This window comes from Bos grunniens, chromosome 19, assembly GCF_055505025.1.
Source record: "Bos grunniens cultivar Pamir isolate PY7600 chromosome 19, Bosgru_T2T1.0, whole genome shotgun sequence".
Classification (NCBI taxonomy): Eukaryota; Metazoa; Chordata; class Mammalia; order Artiodactyla; family Bovidae; genus Bos; species Bos grunniens.
In genome coordinates, this window is record NC_141183.1 from 33,826,546 (window position 1) to 33,845,112 (window position 18,567).

The 18,567-nt window shown below is 40.9% G+C and overlaps 1 long non-coding RNA gene across 2 annotated transcripts in view; it reads right to left on the reverse strand.

Annotated features, from left to right (window-relative positions):
* LOC147352027 (uncharacterized) overlaps positions 1–18,567 on the reverse strand; it is a 204,790-nt gene that overhangs the window by 26,823 nt on the left and 159,400 nt on the right. The window contains exons 5-6 of one of the 2 annotated variants that reach the window (XR_015147882.1): positions 2,066–2,156; positions 1,360–1,495 (exon numbers count right to left, since the gene is read on the reverse strand). The exons of the other annotated variant lie outside the window; for it this stretch is intronic. This is a non-coding gene — a long non-coding RNA (uncharacterized LOC147352027). Of the gene's footprint in view, positions 1–1,359; positions 1,496–2,065; positions 2,157–18,567 lie in introns of those variants that run through there. 2 annotated transcript variants of the gene reach the window in all.

Below are 18,567 nucleotides of genomic sequence, written 5' to 3' on the forward strand. Positions count from 1 at the left end.
CCTGAGATGCTCATGAAGGGGGTGGTGAGAAGCACAGCTGGGGAGGCAGAGCATGGGGGCGGCTTCTGCAGGGCCTAGAAGACCAGGGAGGGAGTCTGAGTGACTGGAGTTTTGGTGGGAGCTGCTTTGCTTCCCTAAAATGGAAGAGAAAATGATTAAACTGTATTGTCTTCATTATTTGCTTTTAAACTGTTTTAATTTAGTTTGTTGATGGGTATTAATTATATGGCACAAAACACAAAGGTATTATAGTAAGAAGTCTCCTCCCTGCTGTTCCCCAGCTGCCTGGTTTCGTCTCTGAAGCAATCAGTGCTAGTAGTGGTCTGCATATCCTTCAAGTGAGCGCTCATACACACATATACACACCGATGTACACATGAGCCTTGTTATTCGTGGTTGTCACATGCTATGAAACTGCTGCTGTGAACACTAAGTTAGTGAATACTGGCTGATTGCTCCTAGGGGGAATACAAGGTTCTGTTCCTGCTAACTTTTGGTCACAATATTTTCATCAATCAATCAATAAGCAATGTTTTGTGTGTTTCTGCTTAAAGACAACTTGTCTAATACATGTGGTTGATCCATTGACCTTGAAACCACAGTTAATAACACTATCACTGATGGCTGAAAGAAGCTTATCTAACACGTTATTTCCTCCATAAGGCACATCATAGCATTTTTGTGCTTTGGAACATGAAACAGGATGGTATCATTATGCTTGAGGGCCATTTTAAACAGCAAGATCACCAACACAGTCATAAAAATGCAAAAAAAAAAAAAAAAAAAAGTTACCAAAAAAAGGTGACACCAAATAGACCCTGAGAAGATACTTTCAGTGAGAAGGCAGAGTGTCACCCTGCTCTCCCTCAGCTGAGAATGTCCAACTTTGGTGACTCAAAGTTTTCACCACCCTAAGCATTATCCACAGTTCAGTTCAGTTCAGTCTCTCAGTCGTGTCTGACTCTTTGCGACCCCATGAATCGCAGCACGCCAGGCCTCCCTGTCCATCACCAACCCCCGGAGTTCACTCAGACTCACGTCCATCGAGTCAGTGATGCCATCCAGCCATCTCATCCTCTGTCGTCCCCTTCTCCTCCTGCCCCCAATCCGTCCCAGCCACAAAAGTTCCTGAGCACTTATTTTGGGAGTGGGGTACCAATTAATTTTAGCAACCAGGCAAACTAGCAAATGTAGAATCATCAAAAAATGAGAGAGTCAATTGTACAAACTATCCATTAGAGTGATATAATTTCCCCCTATTTTCACACAAATGATAAAAGCCACAGTTCAGTCAGATGGATAAGTGCGGTGAGGCTGAAAGAGATGCTGTCGGGAGCGGTCCCCTCTTCGAGGCACAGAGCTCCAGGAAGAGGACGACGAAGTCAATATTCACAGAGGGGGCACAGAAGGCTCTCTCCAGGATGGGAGGACAGGTCAGTGATGTTCTCAGAGTGTCCTTTCACACAAGCATCTTGGGAAGAGGTGGGAGTGGGATCTCAAAGGAGAGAAGTTGGACAAATGAAAACCGAGATGAGTCTTGGGCAAATAGCAGGCAGGGAGAAAAAGCAGCAGGCGGGTAAATGAAGTAGCGAGTAACTGTGAATGTGGAAGAACCGGAGGGGTCTCAAGAGGAGCAAAAGGACTAGAGGGATGATCTTTGTGACCCAGCTAACATCTAAGAAGACAGTCAGGGCTGGGGAGAAGACAAGAGAAGAAACTCCCCCTGAGTCAGCACTTATGTGAATTGCAGTGACCAAGGCTGATCTGTCTTAAGAAGGGCAAAGTCTCAGAGGTCATTTTAGGGGCTATTGTTATTACCAGCCATTCCTAAAGCTTTTTCAAAGAGGATATTTGCACTGGATGTAGAATCTAAGAATTGGGGACAATTTTGTTATTTTGTTAGAGCAGCCTGAACTGACTAAGAAATTATAGGGTCACCGGGAGTCCAGGGTTATGGTCAAGGAAGACAAGACCAAGGGTCACCATGGCTGTGAGGCTTTTTCGGAAAGAGTCACCATTCTGTTCTTGAGAATTGATGGTTCTGCATATCCAAACAATGCCCTACCTGGTTTACAGCTGTCTCCCAGGATCTCCAGATTCTAATGGCTGCAGAGGCACCAGGCAGAAGCTTCACTGGTATATACTGTGGTCATGACCTAGGCAGAATTCCCAAGGAACAGACATTACCTTTCTCGTGAATACTCACTTTCGCATATGGTGGTGGTTCTCAACTGGGGGCAATTTTGCTCCCCCTTGGGGACATTTCTGGTTGTGTCACACCTCAGGAGGGGAGATGCTATTGGTGTCTCATAGAGGAAAGACCAGGGATGCTACTAAACATACTATGCACAAAGACAGGTCTGCCCCCACAGCAAAGAATGATCACATCAACAGGGCACAGCTTGAGAAACCCTGGAATAGGGAGATCAAAGTTTAAGATGCTTGAAATGTCTTTCAAGCGTTACTTCAAACAAGTCAATCTGCTAACAAACCCATGAAACTCATGACTTACAGCTCGGGGTTTGATATATGATTGACAACCAAAAATTCAGACATGAGAATTAATTTTAGAGATGCTTACTCTCAGTCACACTGTAGAGCATTTCATCTTTGAGTCTTGCCCTGCTGACTCAACTGATTTCCTCATTTTATCTCCACATCCTCAAAACTGTCATTTAACAATGACACTGAATGAAGCTGACTCCAGCTTATTTGATGTAAGCTGCAATTTCATAGGCTCTCTCTCTAGTCCTGAGCCCTGCAGAGACAAGACTGGCTCCCACTCTTAGGTATGTATCTCAGGACGGCTTCAGGCGGCCAAGTAGAAGGATGACAAAGACATAGAGACTGACTACTCACTCTAAGATATACATTAATGTGTGTATATAAGAAACAACATGTTAGGAGATAAAGTCATTCTAAAAAACCCCATTCTTACTTCCTCGTGAGACTCTAGAATTTGGGGAATCATCTTCTGTGCCCTAAATGTGAATTAGGTGAATGTCTGACTATGCATCCTGGACACTGGACTAGGAAGCATGCTTTATGGTACGTGAGGATCACCTGGGGGTCTTGCTAAATGCAGATGCTGATTCAGCAGGGCCACAGCATGTCCAACAAGCTTCCAGGTGATGTGGATGCTACTGGTCTGTGGACCACTTTTGAGTAGCACCAGAGTACAGAGGAATCTAAGTTGCACTTTGTTAGAATCTGTCACTGTCTGAAAGCCATGTGGTCATCATTTCTAGAATTCAGAAACTATTTCTATCCACTCACTACCTTCATTATGCAATGAGATCAAACTTTTGGGGTCTTTGCTCCTCTGAGGGTCCAAAACACGTGAACTTTTATATCAAGTGAAAAGTAATAGAGAATGGCTGTAGATAATAATCATTAGGCACCTACTTTGACTTGAAGGATGGTTCTTGTTCAGAATTAATGTCAAATATATGCTTTTTAAGACAAACTCCCCATAGAGAAAGAGATCAGTCTTGTGGTTACTGAGGCAGGGGGAGAGGGAGTTGGATGAAGGCCGTCAAAAGACACAAGTTGCAGTTATAAAATAGGTACGTAGGAGGGATGTAACACACAACGTGATAAAAATAATCAACCCTGCAGTGTGTTATATATGAAAGTTGTCAGGAGAGTAAATTTAAGAGTTCTCATCACAAGGAAAAAGTTTGTTTTCTTTTTCTTTTTTGTATCTACATGAGATGATGGATGTTCACTAAACTTACTGTGGTAACCATTTCATGGCCTGTGTAAGTCAATCCACTATGCTGTGCATGTCAACTGTATCTCAGTAAAACCGAAAGAGAAAAAGAAAATATAATAGCATTGTATAGCTGAACAGTGACAGCCCACTGGATCAAGAATGAGTAGAAGCAGGTTCCAATCCTGCTGCTGGAAGTCAGAAAATCTCTGCAGACCCAAGGTGACATGCATGGGGTCTTTCCACATCAGGAAAGGCCACAACCTCAAAGTGAATAAAACTGATTTTTATTTAAACTATGCATATACCTTGTACATGCCTTTACATGTACGATATGCTTCATATTACTAACAGTTATCTAAAGAGTTCAGTGGTGTCACTGTTGGTAAGTTAGAAGGTGATCTTCTGCTTTTAGATATTTAAATAAGATCTTATTTAATCTGTAGATAGGGCCAGCCACAATTTCTTACAGAACAAGGATGTTGACATTGCCAAATATGTACATGAAATGAATTGTTAAAGAGGCTTTGAAACACCAGTATAAACATATATATGAAAAAGAAGGCAATTTAGCAAACTGTGCTTATAAACGTGGAATACAAATCATAACCTGATAGAGATATGGAATGAAAGATTTCAGAGTAGAACTGAAAGAAACTCCAGCTTTTCCTTACACCTCTGTAGGGTCCCAAGGTAGTATATAGATCAGTCTGACACCCAGAATTTTGGGAAACTTCTCTTGCAATATGACACTGCCGACTATCCTGAGAACAGGCGAGGGACGTCTCGAGCACACTGAAGGAGGAGGCTTGCAGAGGCTGCGACCCAGCTCGCCACTGCACAGGCCACTCTCCACAACAGCTCCTCCCATTACCACAGCAGACCACCAGCTGTAACAGTGAGCAGGAGTCCCAGAAGAGAACGATGCAGCCCCCTCCTCCCCAGTTTGGAAACACTTATCTTTGGGTTTCCTTATGACGACTTTCTTCTTGAACTCTCGGTATCCTGTTGCCCATGGCTCCTGGCTTTGAGCATGGAGAGGTCTCCCTGCATCAGGCCAACATCACAGTTCAGTGAGGGTTAAGAACTATAACTCTTTCTCCCCAGTCACAACAGGGAGCCTATTATGAGAGAAAACCCTGGGAGCTAGTATGATGAAAACACTACCCAGGAGACTACAGGGAAAGGGAACATGGACAAAGGTGAGCTTGAAATGTCAGCAGAACTCAGACCCTCCCACCCCTTTGACTGGAACCCAGAATAGGTTATTGCATTTCTATTGGAGAATTTTCTCATTTGAGGCTTCTTGTATCAGGCAGATTTTGCTTAGGGGGTGGGGTAGCTAGGAAAGAACCAAATTCGTCCATCATTACGTCAGTTATAATTGAGGTACTCATACTCAAATAGATACTACCAAAACTACTCAGTCCTATCCACTTGTGGAATGTCTTAGTACAACTGTGTTTAGTTAAAACTCAAGGTGATGGTGGTTAGAAGAACAGGATAAATGTTGATCACATGGCCACTTTAAGAACTTAGAAAGAAAAAGAGTCATAAACCACTGGAAAGTGGCTTCTCCTTTCCTATCGTTGTTAAATTAAAAACATTCACATTTCTCTGTGAGTTTCATGTCAAAATGAAATTGATTTACCTAATTGATGTGAAAAATTATCTCCACACAAAAGCCTGCATGTGAATGTGTATTAACAACTATATGAAGTCGTCAAAAACTGGAAGCAGTCAAATTGTCTTTCAATAAGTGAATGGATAAACAAACTGTGTGGAGTGAATACTGAATGATAAAAACAGAGAGCTACCAAACCACAAAGACATGAAGGAAACGTACGTGCATATGACTATGTGAAAAAAAACTTTAAAAAGACTACACGCTGTGTGATTCCAATTATGTATATAGAATTCTATCAAAGGCAAAATTGTAGAAACAGTAAAAAGATCAGCGGCTGCAAGGAGCTCAGGGAAAGGGAGTGTCATGAACAGGTGAATCACAGGGGATATTTAGGCCAGTGAAACAACTGTTTCATTTTCCTGGATCTGTTATATACTTTTCTTTTAAGGTTTTACTTCAAAAGTTTTCATTTTTATTTACGGTTACTACAAAACATTGGCTCCACTCCCTGTGCTGCATAATACATCCTTAGAAGCCTGTTTTATACCCAATAGCTTGTGCCTCCCACTCCGCCACCCTATGCCAGGCTGACTCCTCACTGGCAACCACTAGTTTGTTCTCCATATCCATGAGTCTGCTTCTCTTTTCTTACATTTACTACTTTGTTGTGGTTTTTAGATTCCGCATGTAAGTGATATCATGCAGTATTTTCTTTCTCTGTCTGACATGCACTGAAACTATGCTTCATGATACTCTACTTGTTGGACACTGTGCATTTGTCAGAACCCATAGAATTTATAGCATGAAGAGTGAACTTTGATGTAAGCAATTTGGGGGGAAAAAAAATTTAGGAGGTCAGGGGATCCCAGTAAGGAAGGCAGACTCTAAGAGACTGTAACTATATTACAAATGTATGAAACCACTTTATTGAAGGGAGTCAGGCTAAAAAGTGCTGACCTAAGTAATTTGGAAATAGGTCTACAAGACCAAAAGCAAAAGGGACTCAGCATGAGCATGGTGCTCTAGTTGATACAATTGTTTCATGGGGGTCAGTTCAGTTCAGTCGCTCAGTCGTGCCCGACTCTTTGCAACCCCATGAATCGCAGCACGCCAGGCTTCCCTGTCACCAACTCCCGGAGTTCACTCAGATTCATGTCCATCGAGTCAGTGATGCCATCCAGCCATCTCATCCTCTGTCGTCCCCTTCTCCTCCTGCCCCCAATCCCTCCCAGCATCAGAGTCTTTTCCAACGAGTCAACTCTTTGCATGAGGTGGCCAAAGTATTGGAGTTTCAGCTTTAGCATCATTCCTTCCAATGAACACCCAGGACCGATCTCCTTTAGAATGGACTGGGGTACAGGATGATAATTCTGATGCTTCTATACATGTATACTGAAGCTGAACAATGAAGTAAATGGCCAGTACTGGGAGCCAAGTGTCTCCTGTTGGACTGAGAGTTTACATATAGGCAAAGGAAGGAGGCTGGAATGAGCCCTGTGGTACTAGATTAAAGCTCATCAGGATGAACTCATGTTTAGCTTAATAGATAGATAGTTACATAAATGTGTATGTACACAGATTAGTAGATACACATGTATTTCTTTGCTGTCAGCAAAGGCCTAAAAGACCCCAGGAGCAACAAACACACCTTAAACCTAGATACTTGTTTCCAAAAGCATTCTCCAATAAAAGGAAAGAGGATTTATTGGAGAAATAGCTTAATGAAAAATTGGGAGGGAAATATAGAATGAGCCTGGAGCATCTCATGGTGCTAGAAAGTAAGGAAGTGATGAAACCAATACCCTCCCACCCCTCCACACACACACAATAATGGGAATTACGTCAAAGGGACACAGGAGCCAACCAAAGAACACAGTACAGGCAGGGGAAAGAAGAGTTCAGAGTGGAGAACCTGGCCAATACTACCAATATGTAGTCAAAGTCAGTGTTATCAGAAAATGTATTCTACCTCTGGGATAATAATCCCCAACCCAAAGCCCACCTAGTCATGAGAAAACATCAGACATTAGAGGACCATCCTAAAAAACACCAGAGCAGTGCTCCTCAAAACCGTCAAGGTCATCAAAAGCAAGTGACGTCTGAGAAAACGTCACAGCCAAGAAGAGCCTAAAGGCTCATGAACAGCTCAGTGAAATGCGGTGTGCCGCACAGGATCCTGGGACAGGAAAGGAATATGAGGTGGAAAACTAAAATCTGTTGGATGTTTTAAAGGCATTAAAAAGTGGGGGTGGGGAAGTGGGGAGAACTGTTGCCATAGAATAAACTGACAAAGCGGCCTTAGGCTCCACTTATACGAGGAGTCCAAATTTCCAACACATTTCTTCACATTCCTCAGTTAGTCCATTAGAAAGGTGCAGGGATGCAGGCAGGATCTAGCTCATAGTAAGCAGTGACGTCATTCATCTCCTTCAATTCTGTCTCCCCAAATAAGAAGGTGTGGAGGGCAATATCGTGGTCCTTAAGGTCCTAGAGCTGCCAATCCAAAGCTATACTCTTCTAAGTTTCTAAGTCAGACTATACAAGAGTCATACCGATTTCAGTGGCCATGACAGGCTGCCAAGGCTTGGCTTATCCAGTGCAACGAGGGTGCTGAGGGAGTGTATTTGTAAATCCAGGACCCAGCATCTCAGCAAGTTTTATGATGATGCTAGGTTTCTACATTTTCAGCAGTTCTTTTGAAACAAGTCCTTAAATATTCTCACAAACACGCAAAGGAAAATGAGTGACAGCTCTATTTCCTGTAACATGTATCTTTAACCAACAGGTGTGGCTGTATTTATTTGGCTTTATGATTTCTTCTACAAAGGACTTGGGAATGTGGCCCTATAAATTTCAAATTCCTGTAAGAGTATATCCCCAGGTGTTTTGTTGAAATGCACAGAGTAGAAAAATAAAAATAAACATGAGGTAAAGAAATGAAATAGCAAAAGGGAAGGAAATCATGCTCTCCAACCTTTCAAAGTATAGTAACAAATAGGTTCATGGTAGGACTTAAAAGTTTCTTACATTATTATTCAAGAAAAGAACACTTTTATTTTCTTTTCACTAAGTATATATCTTTAGTAAAAAAAAAAAAAAAAAAAATTCAACCAAGTAAATTTAAAGATCCCATTGGCTTTATTCAAGAGTCCTGATAAGGGAGCATCCTACCCAACAAACAGAAGAGTGGTCTAGGAGTTGTACAAAATGGAAAGCTTTTATAGGCAGAAGGAAGGACAGACAGAGAGATTAAAGGAGTGGATTATCTCAGGCAAGGTCATGTGCCTTTAGGGGAGGACAGGGGGTCTTCTCCAGCAGACTAGCTCACTGGTGTTGACTAGAAATTTCCAGTCTGCCTGGTTTAAAATTCTACTCCTCTCAAAAAAAAAATAAAATAAAATAAAATTCTACTCCTGGCTGAAACTGCAGTGAGGTTAGGTAATCAGTCTTGGTGGGACTTTGCATGAGTGACTCCAGCTGGGGCCTGAAGGTTCTTTTTAACACTTTAAACTCTTTGACAGGAAACTTCATGTTCATTGCAAACACACATTCTTTTGAAATATTTTGTCTCATTTAAGGAGTGAGCTTTGCTGAGTTTGTGTTAAAACTAACATGGAATCAAGGAAAATGTTTTTAAATGGAACAGCTGGCAATCTGTTTTCTATTCAGTTTTCAAGCATAGTTAAGCCACCTGTGGCTGTAAGCATCTCGTCTGTGAGTGCTCTGAATGGTGAACCGTGTTTGTGTGGCTCTTCAGTGGTTCTTTCACAGTCTACAGCCCCAGGGGGTGTCACTGGAATTTGGGATGAAGCCTAATCACTACTAAACAAAACAAACTACTCTTCAAGGATAGAGTAGTGTAAAATATTTATACCTCCTACAATTACAACTGGAAAAGACCAAGGATCCAGTTATGAAATGGCCTGGGAACTACAGAGTGCTCTTTGGGCATTTATAATAGGTATTTTTAAACTCATTTAAAAACCCATTCATTATTCTTTTAGTCACTTACAATAATTACAAGTACCTATTTATGTTCTGGGTACTGTTGTAAGTGTTGGAGGGGGAAAAGACAAAAATATATGCCTTAACAGAGGTAAGAACACATGTAAATTTATCTCATACTTTTTCTAATACTGATTAGACAGATTAGTAGTATTTCACTGAATGTGTATTCATGACATAGTCATTCAATCTCCCAGTGATGGATATACAGGCCTTTTCCATCTTGTTTTTTTCTTTCCTGTTACAAAACTGCTACAACAAGTCTTCAGCATATATACTGGTGCACCAGTATGACTAAGGGTAAAATTTAAATTTCTAGAAGCAGAACTGCTTGGCTAAAGGATTTGTGCATTTCAAGTGTTGATAGATACTCCCAAGTTGCCCTCTTAGAGACACTGCCTCAGTGTATACCACCAGCAGCACAAGTTGAGAACCCCTCACCATGCTGCTGCTAAGTCGCTTCAGTCGTGTCCGACTCTGTGCGACCCCATAGATGGCAGCCCACCAGGCTTCCCGTCCCTGGGATTCTCCAGGCAAGAACACTGGAGTGGGTTGCCATTTGCTTCTGCAATGCATGAAAGTGAAAAGTGAAAGTGAAGTTGCTCAGTCGTGTCCGACTCTAGCGACCCCATGGACTGCAGCATTCCTCCGTCCATGGGATTTTCTAGGTAAAAGTATTGGAGTGGGGTGCCATTGCCTTCTCCACCCCTGACCATAGGCATATTTAAAAGGCAGAAGAATGGGCTACAGAGGACTAGAATTGTATCAAGATCAGAAAGATCATCTAATCCAGCCCCCTCAGCATATGAAAACTTTTTTCTGGGTGAGCAGCCACCCTGTTTATTTCAAGGTTGCTATGTGAGAAATGTGTCCCAGCTCAAATTTACGAGTTTCAGATGAAGGTGGCATGTCTTTCAACACAAGTCGTCTTTCATCGAGTTGAACATGAGCCACCCAAGGGTAACAATCTAGTTAGCACTCCAGGCTCTGGATGTGCCTGGGCAGCATAAAGCCTCAGAAGACGCAGGGCAGGCAGTATTCTTTCCTTACTAGCAGACACAGTTCATTTCTTAAATGGAGGCATCTCTCCTGCATATGAACTTATTTCATTCTTTCAGGACAGTAACAGTGAGAACATTTCAGCTGGGAGATTTTAATTCTTTGCCTAAACTCTTTTATTTTGATGGACTGATGAATAAAGAAGAAATCTCTGCATAAGACATGCTCATTTCTATTAAGATTGTTGCCTGATATAACTATTACTAGTTGCTAGCAAAATATATAATACCAATATTCTTATGTACTACTTTTGGAACTTTTGACAAGTGAAAAGATTTTTTTAAGCTGATCAAAAAAAAAAAAAAAATGGACTCACTTTGCTTTGGATGAGGTAGAGTCCCTGAATTTTTCTTAGTGGAGTAAATGTGTATTCACAAGTCAGGAAACCAAGCTCTTGCCTTTCCCGAAGCTCAGTAAACTGACAGATGCTCTGCATCCAATTACCTTTCTAGATATTCTAGCATTCCATGGGAGCTATTTCAAGGCCATAGTTCTATAGGCAGATAGGATGCTGGTGGGTTTACTGGAAACCAATTTCACTGCCCTCCCCCCATCTACCTGTCCTGCCATCCTCGGTTTCTCTGCTCTCCTTCCATCCCTCCTTCCACAGTATCATGATGCCCTCTTCTCGTATTCCAGGGGCCACCTCTCATCTTATTTCACTCTTTCTAATTTCATCCTGTCTGCTTCCTTCTCCTCCTCTCTCCACTGGCTGAGCCCTGCTCTCCCATCACCAGTGTCCTCCAAAACTTATACTGGTCCTCAACCCCCACAGCCTCCTCCCTGCAGCTTCGCAGCCCACTGTCTTAACTCCTCCCTCCATATTTTACTTGATCTCCAATCACCAGACACCCTCACACTTTTCCATTAACAGGAACACATTTGTAACTTTTTTGACCTCAACATGTCAGTTGCCTACAGGTCTGAGCTTCTGAGTCACTGTTGTTTCACAGAGTGATGATACAACCCCACTCTGTGGGCAGAAACCTTTCCCCTTGAAAGGCTGCATTTTCAATAGCCCATTTTGACAGAAAGTAGCAGAGTGTCAAGGGCCATGTATTACATTTAAATTAGTTTAAGTGGACATTTAAATGAAGCCCAAAAGTAATAAACTTAAAGTATTGAATTGGGAAGGAAAAAGGAAAAGCTAGTGGTAACTACCTTTGATAGAAAAAAAAAATCATATATATTTTTTAAAAATCAAAGGGCAAGATCTTCCCAATTTCCAAGTTCCTTTCTGATATTCAAGTTCCTTTCTTATCAAAAGTTAAATGCCTATAAAGTTATAACTACTGGCATAGGTATTTCTTGAGAAGTGGTAATGGTACACATGGTGTCCATACTGCAATGAGACAGTTACTTAAGTAACTTAAGATAACATATCATATATTCACAAATGGTGCAGCTGCTATGGAAAATGGTATGGAGGTTCCTCAAAAAATTAAAAATAGAACTACCATATGATCCAGCAATCCCATTTCTGGGTATCTGTTCAAAAGAATTGAAGTCAGGACCTCAAAGAGGTATTTATACTCACCTGTTCATTGCAATATTATTCACAGTAGCCAAGATGTACAAACAACCTAGATGTACATCAGTGGATAAATGGATAAAGAAAATGTGTTTTATACTATACACACAATAGGATATTAGCCTTGAAAAAGAAGGCAATCCTGCCATTTGTCACAACATGGATGAACCTTGATGACAGCAAGCTAAGTGAAATAAGTCACAAAAGGATAAATATTACATGATTCGTCTTATATGCAAAACCTACAATAGTCAGACTCATAGAAGCAGAAAGCAAAATAGTGGTTTCCAGGGCTGTAAGGAGGGGGAAATGCTGAGTTGCTTGTCAACAGGTGTGATGTTTCAGTCATGCAAGATGAAAAAGTTCTAGAGATCTGCAGTGCAACATCGTGTCTGGAGCTAACAGTGCTGTATTTATTGTACACTTAAAAAATTATTAAGAGGCTTCCCTGGTGGCTCAGATGGTAAAGAACCTGCCTGCAATGTGGGAGACCCAGGTTTGATCCCTGGGTCAGGAAGATCCCCTGGAGAAGGGAATGGCTACTCACTCCAGTACTGTTGCCTGGAGAATCCCAAGGACAGAGGAGCCTGGCAGGCTACAGTCCATAGGATTGCGAAGAGTTGGATACAACTGAGCAACTAACACTTTGATGTTTCTCACCCTCATGTTAAATGTTCTAACTACCAAAAAAAAGTTGACACTCACCTGACTTCTCTGGCTACTGTTGATAATCAAGCAAACAGCTGTCAATGCTATTTTTCTAATAGCTAGATGCGCCAGGCTGAGGGTGTGCACTAATAAATACGTGTACTTATAAAAGACCTAGCCCAGCCCCAGGAGCCAGGGCATGGTTAGAGGAAAAGGAACTGGAAGGCACCAACCAATGGCAGCTGCCTCCTAGCCCTCAGACCCTGCAGAGCCAGGTGGGGTTAGGGAGCCCAGGACACGGGGAAAGTATCCTGTCTACCTCTGCTTGGCTATCTGGTCCCCTGGTTTAACCAACAGCTTCAGCAGAAACAACTCCCAGGACTTTTCAGACTCTGATCTCTTCCCTTCCCATCCTGCCCTTTCCCATTCCAACCCTCAACTGCTTTTTCTATCTTACTCCAGGGGAAAAAAAGAAATGGGGGCTCTACACCAGTGTTTTATAAAAGACAGGCCCCATATCCACTCATATGCCTCACCCTCCATTGACATAAGCATAGGTATGCTAATTAGAACAAATGAGGATAGACATCAGATCTGTATAGCTACAAAATAAAAAAGGAAAAAATCAGAACAATGAAAATGAATGTATTGACACTCTATAAAAATATAAAACTAGATACTGTGACTAGACACTATTGACATTATTATAGTATAAAACAAGGTGGAAAAAAAAGGGCTTCTCCAAACAATAATCACCTTTACAAAATAAAACACCTTACAAAGCTACTAGGTACACTTCACTCACAGAGCACACTTATAAAGCAGGATCCTAGGTCAAATTAGGTCTAGTTCCCACTTTTTTGGCTAATATTTTGCTTCTCTGCTCATTCATTGTTGCTTAATAAAAACTCACATCTTCTACTTCTCTCCAATCCACCAGTCATTTGACAGATTCTGCTGATGTATCAAAAGAAGAAAATCATTCTATGAGCAATTCAGATTTTTGCTTAAAGATGTGGTTTTTAGGCCCAAAGTGTTTCTGAAATCAGTTTTCCAGCAGTGAAATGCTCAGAGAACTAAGTTAACAGTTTAAACCCGCTGTCGTGTTATTTCAAAGGCAGACTATAATTTTTTTTGGTTCGTTTTTTGTTTTCCTAGCTTCAGGTCTAAGCTAAGTTTAAACACTATCAGATTAACACGGAGAAGGGGCGGTGAGGTGCAGGTGATGTTCTCTTTCTACCTGGATGAGGGTTACCTGGTGGATTCGGCTTATAAAAATTCATCAAGCAATAATCTTATGATACATTTACCTTTTTGTGTTTATATTATACTTCAAGAAAGAGTTTTAAAAACTAAACATGCTATCTTCACATAAAGATACAGGAGCTATAGACAGTTATGATATGATTTACCAAGGAGATATGATTTACCAAGAGCTTTTCTGGTCAAACTACTGCAATGGTTGTTGCCTGAAACCAATAAAGAGTAATAAGTTCAGGGACTCAGTCTTATACCCTGGAAGTGCATTTTTATTTGTTGGGGTATGCCTAACAAACAACAAAAATATCCCTTTCTTCCCCCCAGCTTTACTGAGATACAAGTGTAAGTTCAAGGTACACAATGTATTGATCTGATACACTTACGTATTTTAAATGATTACCTCCATAACCTAAACTCACCTCTACATCATAATTACCATTTCTTTTCTGTGGTGAGAACATACAGGATGTACTCACTTAGCAATTTTCAAGTGTATGATACAAAATTATTAACTATAATCACTACGCTAAACATTAGATCCCCAGAACTTATTCATCTTACAACTGGAAGTTTGGACCCTTTGTCTGAACAGTATCCATTTACTCAACAGAGTGTTTTGCTCTCTTGTGGCTTGGGAGTAGACCTTGCAGAAAAAAGCTTCTCTGTTACCACAGGAATCCCCAGGAGACTCTACTCAGCCATAACGGGCTGTGCTTGTCCACCTACCAGGCAGTTCAAGTTCAGGGGCGTCAGTCAATTGCCACAACCTGTTTACAAAGTCACACACCCACTGTCTCTCTCTCCTCCCTTCCTCTCCTCCCCCAGGACATCACCACTGGACCCCTAGACCCCATTTAACCAGTGCTTCTTCCCTTCTGCTTTCAAACAAGCGCATTTACTCCTATTGAAGATGGGGGAAATGCTTACCTTGACTCTACTGACCTTTCAATGGTCTCTCCTCTTATACTTGTTGATTGCTTGCCTCTGAATCAGCCAACCTCTTTTGCCCCTTCCCAATATTCTCCGCTTTCTGTTTGTATTTCTAGACAGTTCCAGAGAAGGTGATTCCCCTCACCCTACTACCTCCAGGGATGGAGGGGGCATTGGCCTGAACCAAAACTGAAGCCACGATCAATTTGTTGTTATCCTTCATGTACCACTGGGAATTTTGAAAAACTGAGTCCCCTCCCATATTTTTAGTTTGACATCCAAAATCCTTCATTATCAGTTTTAAATGGCTGGAAAAGAAATAATCTTGCATTTATTTTGACATTTTTTGACATTTTGACATTTTTAAATAAAACTATTAATTACCTCTTTTATGTGGCTACAACAGAATCTAAATACCATGGCATCTGGTTTCCAAAATCTAAAATATGTGAACAAGATCTTCTATAACAGGCCAAATTTCCACTGTTCTTTTCTATTACTTAAAATTGTATTTCTATTTTATTTCTTCCCCAGAATTTGATCACAATGTAATGAATGTTCTTTTTTGCTATTAAGTGAGCCATCATTCCTTCATGCAATAAAATATGTCTATTATTTGAGATTAATTTTTTGAGGTTTTTCTGCATTGCTATTATTACAATTTTGGTAAGTAAAAATTTAATTAAAAAATCTAAATATATGATGTTTTGATAAGTAATGACCAAACATAAATAGTAAAGTTGTACTGAAAAGGTATTTTTTAATGAGATGGATGTGGCTGTTTTTATATTTTAATTAGTTCATAAATCCATGGATAGCTGTTACTAATTTTGAGAAAAGGTTTCCAGAGTTAATTCTTTTGCTATTGTCTTTCTTTTTATAGATGTAAGTGCTGAAACTTCACTCATATAAATAAACAGAAGAAAAGGGATTCTATCAAAGAAATTAATATTTTACTATTAGCTTCCCAGGTCATATAGCTAAAATCATAAAGTGGTATGCAAAAAACTTTTTTAATGATCAATTAGTAGGTAAGTTAGAGTTTTTTCTTAATTTTGTTGGAAACAAAGATTTGGAAATCACATGTCCTGCTAATAGACTTGATTCCCATTTAGGGTCATTTACTCTCCCAGTTTTGGGGAGTCATAACAAAAAGGCTTTACCTAGATAGCAAATGACTATGAATTATACTAGTAATTGTCAGTTTTACCAAAAAGAAGGTAAAGATGATAATACCAGATTTAATGTGAGATGGATACCCTGACAAAGTCTACACATAACTGGGAGAGCAAGAAGGAAGAGGAGGTGGTGGTCTCAAGTGTTCTGTCTGCCCTGAAAATCTTTAAGAATTAAGAATTCCTACAATTCAATAAGAAAAAAACCAAATCACTCAGGTTTTCAAAATAGATAGAAGATTTCAATGAGAATTCCCCAAGAGAAGATATCCAAGTGGTCAAAAAGCACATGATAATACATTCAACTTCATTAGCCGTCTGGGACATGCAAATTAAAACCACAATGAGATACTTCTTTATACGTACTACTTAGTTAAAATTTTATTAAAAGACTATCAATTTCTAATGTTTGGAGGATATGGAGAAACTGGAGCTCTTCTACTTTGTAGCTGAGAGTATAAACCAGTAAAACCACTCTGCAAAGCTGTTTGGTGCCTTACTATGAAGTTAAGCCTGCACCACCCTGCTGCTGCTGCTAAGTCGCTTCAGTCGTGTCCAACTCTGTGCGACCCCATGGACTGCAGCCTACGAGGCTTCTCCGTCCATGGGATTCTCCAGGCAAGAACACTGGAGTGGGTTGCCATTTCCTTCTCCAATGCATGAAAGTGAAAAGTGAAAGGGAAGTCGCTCCATCGTGTCCGACTCTTCTCGACCCCATGGACTGCAGCCTACCAGGCTCCTCCATCCATGGGATTTTCCGGGCAACAGTACTGGAGTGGGGTGCCATTGCCTTCTCCACCCTATGATCTAGTAATTCCACTCTAGGTATTTATCCCAAAGAAATAAAAACTCAAGTCTGTACAGAGACTTGTTCACATATGCTCACAGACGCTTTTACTACAATAGTAAAAAAGAAAAAATGTAGACAGCCCAAATGTCCATCAACAGGAGAATAGATTATACTTTATAAACAATGATTATACTTTTATATAGATCAATATATCTCAAAAACATTACACTGAATTAAGGAGCCAGACACAAAAGAGAACAAACTGAAGGATTACATTTATATGAAGTCCCCAAATAGACAAACCTGATTTGTGGTGGAAAAATCAGAAGTGGTGACCTTTGTGGTAGGCTCTGACTGAGAAGGCACACAAAGAAACTTCCTGAGATGGTGGAAAAGTGTTATATGTTAATCTTGGTGGTAGTACAGGTGAAAGTCCATTGATCTGATTATGCCTCAATTTCTATAAAGTCTAAACGCTGTAATATATAAAACCTGAAATTTACTTGTCTAACATAATTAAAACACCATATTTTATCAATACTAAGACACATTTCCACACATTTTAACATTTCTGAAGTCAGGATATGCCTTATACTCAAAGGCACATCATGGTTTACTGGTAGCATATTTTTGTTGCTAGAAGTATATAAACTAATGATACATCTTAGATTCATTGAAACTTGGAATCTTCTTTCTAAATTTTTTTATTTTGCAAAGTTCTTACTAAAGTTATCAAAATCAAACTTTTCTCAGACTCCCTACTTAGTCTACTCAGTAATCTAGAAAAGCCTCCATTTTATGACCTACGGAATGACATTCTTTAACACCCATGTCCCTGAAGTTTGAAGACAAACTACAATGACTGCCCGCAGAAGGCAATGGCACCCCACTCCAGTACTCTTACCTGGAAAATCCCATGGACGGAGGAGCCTGGTAGGCTGCAGTCCATGGGGTCTCGAAGAGTCAGACACGACTGAGCAACTTCACTTTCACTTTTCACTTTCGTACATTGGAGAAGGAAATGGCAACCCACTCCAGTGTTCTTGCCTGGAGAATCCCAAGGCCGGGGGAGCCTGGTGAGCTGCCGTCTCTGGGATCACAGAGAGTCGAACACGACTGAAGCGACTGAACACGACTGAAGCAGCACAATGACTGCCAGGCTCCAGCCCCATGTGGCTCTAGCACCCACACCTGGGGCTCCTCCACTAATATGCTCATTCGTGCTTCATCCTGAAGGCCTCATCAGGCCAAGAGCAGCAACATGTGATCACCGCCACGGCTCAGCAGCTCAGCTACTCCTGCTGCCAATTCCACTCTGTCCTCATCCAGTTCTAATGATTAGTTTCACAGAATGGAGACAGGTGCCAAGTAAAACTTTTCTCTTCCCAAAACTAGTGTGAAAGATACTATATGTTGGCTTATTAGCAACTATGCCTCACCTTATTAATCCATATAATCCTCTATTACAGAGGTTGGAAAGACAAACACTCAGTTTTCCAACTTGCCTTGTTAGTAATGGCAGCCACCGACATAGTTCTGGCAGATGAAAGGCGAGACCTCACTCAGGTCTGCGGGTGTAAGGGAGGGAGGAGGGGTCTGGGAAAGGTGATTTCTTGCTACTCTGCCTCGTGGTGTCTTGCCTTGAACTTCAATGTGATGGCTGAAGATAGAGTAGCTTTCTTGCAACTGTTAAACAGCAAGATAAAGAATCACACGCCAAGGAGGGCAGACTGGGAAAATAGAAACAGCTTCAAGATTATAAAGCTTTTAAGAAATGGTAATGATATCGACCCGGGGATCAAACCCAGGTTTCCTGCATTGCAGGCAGAT